The sequence below is a fragment of the Apis cerana genome, unplaced genomic scaffold, assembly GCF_029169275.1.
Source record: "Apis cerana isolate GH-2021 unplaced genomic scaffold, AcerK_1.0 scaffold1_AcerK, whole genome shotgun sequence".
Taxonomy (NCBI): domain Eukaryota; kingdom Metazoa; phylum Arthropoda; class Insecta; order Hymenoptera; family Apidae; genus Apis; species Apis cerana.
In genome coordinates this window covers 1-7,500 of record NW_026893559.1, presented here as the reverse complement: position 1 = coordinate 7,500, position 7,500 = coordinate 1, and the positions used below count along the sequence as shown (strand labels likewise).

General features: G+C 43.2%; 2 non-coding genes across 2 annotated transcripts; both read left to right on the top strand.

Moving 5' to 3' along the window:
• The first annotated feature begins 3,577 nt into the window (after window positions 1-3,577).
• Window positions 3,578-5,500, top strand: LOC133667695 (small subunit ribosomal RNA). Its single transcript, XR_009833316.1, has one exon. It is a non-coding gene; the product is annotated as a small subunit ribosomal RNA (ribosomal RNA).
• A 1,542-nt stretch (window positions 5,501-7,042) lies between these two features.
• LOC133667682 (5.8S ribosomal RNA) lies at window positions 7,043-7,196 on the top strand. Its single transcript, XR_009833303.1, has one exon. It is a non-coding gene; the product is annotated as a 5.8S ribosomal RNA (ribosomal RNA).
• The last annotated feature ends 304 nt before the right edge of the window (window positions 7,197-7,500 follow it).

The window sequence follows — 7,500 nt, the reverse complement described above, 5'->3', positions numbered from 1 at the left end:
ATAAATTATAATTTTTTTACCGGGAACTCTGAACGATATATATATAGAACGGGCGAACCGACATGACCGGGGACTTTGCGCCATACGCGTAGGACGGGCGAACCGACATGACCGGGGACTTTGCGCTATACGCGCAGGACGGGCGAACCGACATGACCGGGGACTTTGCGCCATACGCGTAAGACGGGCGAACCGACATGACCGGGGACTTTGCGCGTACGATCGAGCTATGGTCGAACCGACGTGACTCGGGTGTTTTTCTCTTAATTTCTCGAAAAATGACCTTATAACTGGTATGTTTTTTTCATTAATCAATCTATATTTATCCTTCGCAATTTTTATATTGTTAATTTTTTCTGTTCTTTCATCAGAAATTGATTTTTCGTAACTTTTCTTATCGAGAAAAAAAAATTTAATTTTTTGAAAAAATATAATATTGACCTTTCATTTATACCGTCATGTTAATATAAATTATAATTTTTTTACCGGGGAACTCTGAACGATATATATATAGAACGGGCGAACCGACATGACCGGGGACTTTGCGCCATACGCGTAGGACGGGCGAACCGACATGACCGGGGACTTTGCGCTATACGCGCAGGACGGGCGAACCGACATGACCGGGGACTTTGCGCCATACGCGTAAGACGGGCGAACCGACATGACCGGGGACTTTGCGCGTACGATCGAGCTATGGTCGAACCGACGTGACTCGGGTGTTTTTCTCTTAATTTCTCGAAAAATGACCTTATAACTGGTATGTTTTTTCATTAATCAATCTATATTTATCCTTCGCAATTTTTTATATTGTTAATTTTTTCTGTTCTTTCATCAGAAATTGATTTTTCGTAACTTTTCTTATCGAGAAAAAAAAAAATTTAATTTTTTTGAAAAAATATAATATTGACCTTTCATTTATACCGTCATGTTAATATAAATTATAATTTTTTTACCGGGGAACTCTGAACGATATATATATATAGAACGGGCGAACCGACATGACCGGGGACTTTGCGCCATACGCGTAGGACGGGCGAACCGACATGACCGGGGACTTTGCGCTATACGCGCAGGACGGGCGAACCGACATGACCGGGGACTTTGCGCTATACGCGTAAGACGGGCGAACCGACATGACCGGGGACTTTGCGCGTACGATCGAGCTATGGTCGAACCGACGTGACTCGGGTGTTTTTCTCTTAATTTCTCGAAAAATGACCTTATAACTGGTATGTTTTTTTCATTAATCAATCTATATTTATCCTTCGCAATTTTTATATTGTTAATTTTTTTCTGTTCACTGCATCAAAAATTGATTTTCGTAACTTTTCTTATCGAGAAAAAAAAATTTAATTTTTGAAAAAATATAGTGACCTTTCATTATGCAAAATCATGTTAATATAAATTATAATTTTTTTACCGAGGGGAACTCTGAACTTGATATATAGAACGGGCGACCGACATGACCGAGGACTGCGCTATACGCGCTGGACGGAGCGAACCGACATGACCAGAAGGACGCTTTCGCCACGCGTAGAACGGGCGAACCGACATGACGGGACTTTGCGCGTACGATCAGGCTATGGTCAGACGCGACGTGACTCGGGTGTTTTTCTCTTAATTTCTCGAAAAATGACCTTATAACTGGTATGTTTTTTTCATTAATCAATCTATATTTATCCTTCGCAATTTTTATATTGTTAATTTTTTCTGTTCTTTCATCAGAAATTGATTTTTCGTAACTTTTCTTATCGAGAAAAAAAAAAATTTAATTTTTTTGAAAAAATATAATATTGACCTTTCATTTATACCGTCATGTTAATATAAATTATAATTTTTTTACCGGGGAACTCTGAACGATATATATATATAGAACGGGCGAACCGACATGACCGGGGACTTTGCGCCATACGCGTAGGACGGGCGAACCGACATGACCGGGGACTTTGCGCTATACGCGCAGGACGGGCGAACCGACATGACCGGGAACTTTGCGCTATACGCGCAGGACGGGCGAACCGACATGACCGGGGACTTTGCGCCATACGCGTAAGACGGGCGAACCGACATGACCGGGGACTTTGCGCGTACGATCGAGCTATGGTCGAACCGACGTGACTCGGGTGTTTTTCTCTTAATTTCTCGAAAAATAACCTTATAACTGGTATGTTTTTTTCATTAATCAATTTATATTTATCCTTCGCAATTTTTTATATTGTTAATTTTTTCTGTTCTTTCATCAAAAATTGATTTTTCGTAACTTTTCTTATCGAGAAAAAAAAATTTAATTTTTTTGAAAAAATATAATATTGACCTTTCATTTATACCGTCATGTTAATATACTTATAATTTTTTTACTCTGAGCGATATATATAGAACGGGCGAACCGACATGACCGGGGACTTTGCGCGTACGGTCGGGTCACCGAACCGACATGACTCGGGCATTTTTTCTTAATTTCTCGAAAAATAACGTTATAACTGGTATGTTTTTTCATTAATCAATTTACATTTATCCTTTGCAATTTTTATATTGTTAATTTTTTTTGTTCCTTTATTAAAAATTAATTTTTCGTAACTTTTCTTATCGAGAAAAAAAAAATTTAATTTTTTGGAAAAATTTATTTTTGGCCTTTCATTTATACCATCCTGTTAATATATTTGTAATTTTTTACCAATTTGTATAATGATAATGATCATCGATCGAAGTCTAAGTTCCAGCGTACCCTCCGCTCGGTCTGTCGCTACGGCGGTTTTGCACCATAAGCGGCCGTGCATTAGCCCGGTCGGCGCCGACATGGTGGCCGGCCGTTCGGTTACTGTAAGAGAAGCGACGGTCCGGTGCGGCCGGGCGGAGCAGCGTCGGGCGCGTGTCCGTTCTACGATCTCGGTCGAGATACGGTACACCGCTCCTCGGGAAATACTTTCTCGACTGTTTCTGTCAGTTCTTACCGATCTTTCTCCACACTGCATAGCCGCGAGTCGGTGTCTATGACCGAATGGCTCTTGAGCGGCAAAGCGACCTATAGGGGACGCTGGTGACCTGTATGTATGGCTTTTGCCATGTGTACTTGTACGACTGAGCATCAACTTTTAGCCTCGAGCGATCGGGCCTTTCTAACACCTAAGGATATATAAATCCCTAGGGCGTACGGGCGTGTCGAATAGTTCTTGGTGGCTTGCAATACGACACGTTTCGTATGATGAGCTTTGAGTTTGTAAAAGTGAGAGAAAAGAAACGACGTGCGATGTTATTGTAACACCACGTTGTTAAATAAAACACAATATTATATTATAATTTTTATATATATGATATTGTGAAGTATGATTCTTGAAATTGTGAATGAACGGGGCATATTGTGGAAGTGCTGATATTACATTGGGATATGCCTCAGCGTGAATTTATATTACGCGCTTTATGAAATTAAATTTTTTCAAAAGGTTACCAAATGTTTAGCATGCTTGATACGTGCTCGAATATTTATAAAGACCTATTGTAGTCGATCGGTGAGGGCACCGACGACGAAAATATATATATGTCAAAATTGGCAAAATATATTAATAATAAACTAAGATCCCTGGTTGATCCTGCCAGTAGTCATATGCTTGTCTCAAAGATTAAGCCATGCATGTCTCAGTACATGCCGAATTAAGGTGAAACCGCGAATGGCTCATTAAATCAGTTATGGTTCATTAGATCGTGGACACATTTACTTGGATAACTGTGGTAATTCTAGAGCTAATACATGCAAACAGAATTCCTCTCAGAGATGGGAGGAATGCTTTTATTAGATCAAAACCAATCGGTGGCGGACGGCTCGTCCGTTCGTCCATCGTTTGTTTTGGTGACTCTGAATAACTTTGTGCTGATCGCATGGTCATCTAGCACCGGCGACGCATCTTTCAAATGTCTGCCTTATCAACTGTCGATGGTAGGTTCTGCGCCTACCATGGTTGTAACAGGTAACGGGGAATCAGGGTTCGATTCCGGAGAGGGAGCCTGAGAAACAGCTACCACATCCAAGGAAGGCAGCAGGCGCGCAAATTACCCACTCCCGGCACGGGAGGTAGTGACGAAAAATAACGATACGGGACTCATCCGAGGCCCCGTAATCGGAATGAGTACACTTTAAATCCTTTAACGAGGACCAATTGGAGGGCAAGTCTGGTGCCAGCAGCCGCGGTAATTCCAGCTCCAATAGCGTATATTAAAGTTGTTGCGGTTAAAAGCTCGTAGTTGAATCTGTGTGTCACAGTGTCGGTTCACCGCTCGCGGTGTTTAACTGGCATTATGTGGTACGTCCTATCGGTGGGCTTAGCTCCTTGTGGGCGGTCCAACTAATATCCCATCGCGGTGCTCTTCACTGAGTGTCGAGGTGGGCCGATACGATACGTTACTTTGAAAAAATTAGAGTGCTTAAAGCAGGCTACCTTTGCCTGAATACTGTGTGCATGGAATAATGGAATAGGACCTCGGTTCTATTTTGTTGGTTTTCGGAACCCCGAGGTAATGATTAATAGGGACAGATGGGGGCATTCGTATTGCGACGTTAGAGGTGAAATTCTTGGATCGTCGCAAGACGGACAGAAGCAAGCATTTGCCAAAAATGTTTTCATTAATCAAGAACGAAAGTTAGAGGTTCGAAGGCGATCAGATACCGCCCTAGTTCTAACCATAAACGATGCCAGCCAGCGATCCGCCGAAGTTCCTCCGATGACTCGGCGGGCAGCTTCCGGGAAACCAAAGCTTTTGGGTTCCGGGGGAAGTATGGTTGCAAAGCTGAAACTTAAAGGAATTGACGGAAGGGCACCACCAGGAGTGGAGCCTGCGGCTTAATTTGACTCAACACGGGAAACCTCACCAGGCCCGGACACCGGAAGGATTGACAGATTGATAGCTCTTTCTTGATTCGGTGGGTGGTGGTGCATGGCCGTTCTTAGTTGGTGGAGCGATTTGTCTGGTTAATTCCGATAACGAACGAGACTCTAGCCTGCTAAATAGACGTAACTTATGGTATCTCGAAGGCCCTCGGCTTCGGTCGGTGGGTTTTTACTACCAACGTACAAACAAATCTTCTTAGAGGAACAGGCGGCTTCTAGCCGCACGAGATTGAGCAATAACAGGTCTGTGATGCCCTTAGATGTTCTGGGCCGCACGCGCGCTACACTGAAGGAATCAGCGTGTTTTCCCTGGCCGAAAGGCCCGGGTAACCCGCTGAACCTCCTTCGTGCTAGGGATTGGGGCTTGCAATTATTCCCCATGAACGAGGAATTCCCAGTAAGCGCGAGTCATAAGCTCGCGTTGATTACGTCCCTGCCCTTTGTACACACCGCCCGTCGCTACTACCGATTGAATGATTTAGTGAGGTCTTCGGACTGGTGCGCGGCCAATGTCTCGGCATTGCCGATGTTACCGGGAAGATGACCAAACTTGATCATTTAGAGGAAGTAAAAGTCGTAACAAGGTTTCCGTAGGTGAACCTGCGGAAGGATCATTAACGAATGAAACATACAAAAAGAGAATGCGTAACAAAGAGAGATAAACAAGGAGAAGGATAAAATGGAATTTCGATTCCATTACCAAATACCAAAATGTACTTTGTACATCGAACGAATAATGAAATCACGGAACGATGGCTTACGTGAGGAGGAAAGAAAAAGAAATCCCTTCCGTCCGTTGTATCCGTTGATTTCGATCATTTTCGAATTTTTTTCTTACCAGACACGAAAATTCGACACGAAGAGAGAGGAAATAACGATAAATAAGCTCGAAGAGACGCTTGCGTGAAGGTCTATTTATCGAATAAACGGACCCGCCGTCTCGACGAGATGAATGTCGTTATGGTACGCAAAAAAGATACAAAGGGACGCTTGCGTGAGATCGTCGTCGTCGTGTGTGCGTTTACGGATGCATATACGGACGCGATCCGCCGTCTCGATGATGTATATTTTTAATAAAGATTTATAAAGGTACGGTTTGCACGTACGTGTACGTATCACGTATGTATATGCATAATGGTATATACAAAATGATAAAAAAGAAAAAAGGCGCTTGCGTGAGGTCGAATTTTTAAATGACCCGCCGCTTTAATAACATTACGTCCCTACTGAAATATATTGAAAACACAAAAATAAAATGACAAATGGCTTGACAACACAATAAGGCGCTTGCGTGAGGTCTTTTTTAAATAGACCCGCCGTCTTTATGAACGTATATGCGTGCGTTGCGTATGTGTATGTATATAGATACGTGCAAGAAAAGTACCAAATTCACATTTCTGTACCTCCTTTCTCTTTTTTATTTTCGTTGCCTGAGCTCCCGTTATAAAACGGGAGATGGACGAGACCGCACACCAAGACTTTGGGATCGAACGAAGCTGTCGAGATAATGATAATCGAAAAAGCGGTAAGGACAAGTAGCGCGTCGATAGTAAAACGAAATCGAAGGATGGACGAGCCGCCGTCGAACTTTGTTTCGCGACGTTCTCTTCGATGGATACCAGTTCGACCTCTTTTCTCTTATACGCTATAATCATTCTCGAATCGTGCTTCCTACCCATGGGTGGATGGTGTGATGGTCGTCGTCGTTGTAAGCTTTAAACCGACGAAACCAAGAACGGCGAAACCAAGATGCATCGCGTCGACGTGAGCCCGATTTTATCGCTTCTTATTTAAAAGTTGAAACGTTGTTCGTTCAGAGGGAATATCGAATTATGTTCGGTTATACAGAGAGGCCATCGTGTCGTGAGTCGGACACCCGTACCGTTAGCGGATATTCGCTTCGGAAATTGGGAGGTAAGACCGCTCGAGGCCAACCGAAATTCGTATCCCATCGAATTTTATCGAGAATGCAATATATACCTGAACGAATTATAGTTTTCAATATCGAATTTTTTAAGCGTATGGGCTCTGCGACCATGCTTCGAAGAAGAGTCGTTCTCTCCAGGTTGAGCGACGGTTTAAAAAAAAAAAGAAAGGATTCAGTATCGGGGTATCCTCGTCGTTTCCTTAATATAAAAAATAAAAAAGAAAAATACGATTACCTGAACGGTGGATCACTTGGCTCGTGGGTCGATGAAGAACGCAGCTAATTGCGCGTCAACGTGTGAACTGCAGGACACATGAACATCGACATTTCGAACGCACATTGCGGTCCACGGATACAATTCCTGGACCACGCCTGGCTGAGGGTCGTTCACGTAACCCAAATACTGCTTGCGTTGCGTATCGTTACTCTTCGTACATTTGATCCTTTTTCTCTCTTTTTTTGTAATCCCCGCCGTCGTTCTTTAAAATCGAACGTTTCCGAGTCGGGTGTCAAAAATCGAGGAAAGGACAAGTTACAAGGAGGAAGATGCGCGACGTACGAGCGATTGTTGGACGTTCGTTGGCGTTCGTCGCGGTCGTGACCGAGACTACAGAATCGAAATGCATGTGCTAGCGTGTGGTATGTAACAATGAAAAATGTCCACGGACCTGCGTGGTCGTTCTCGGTGTC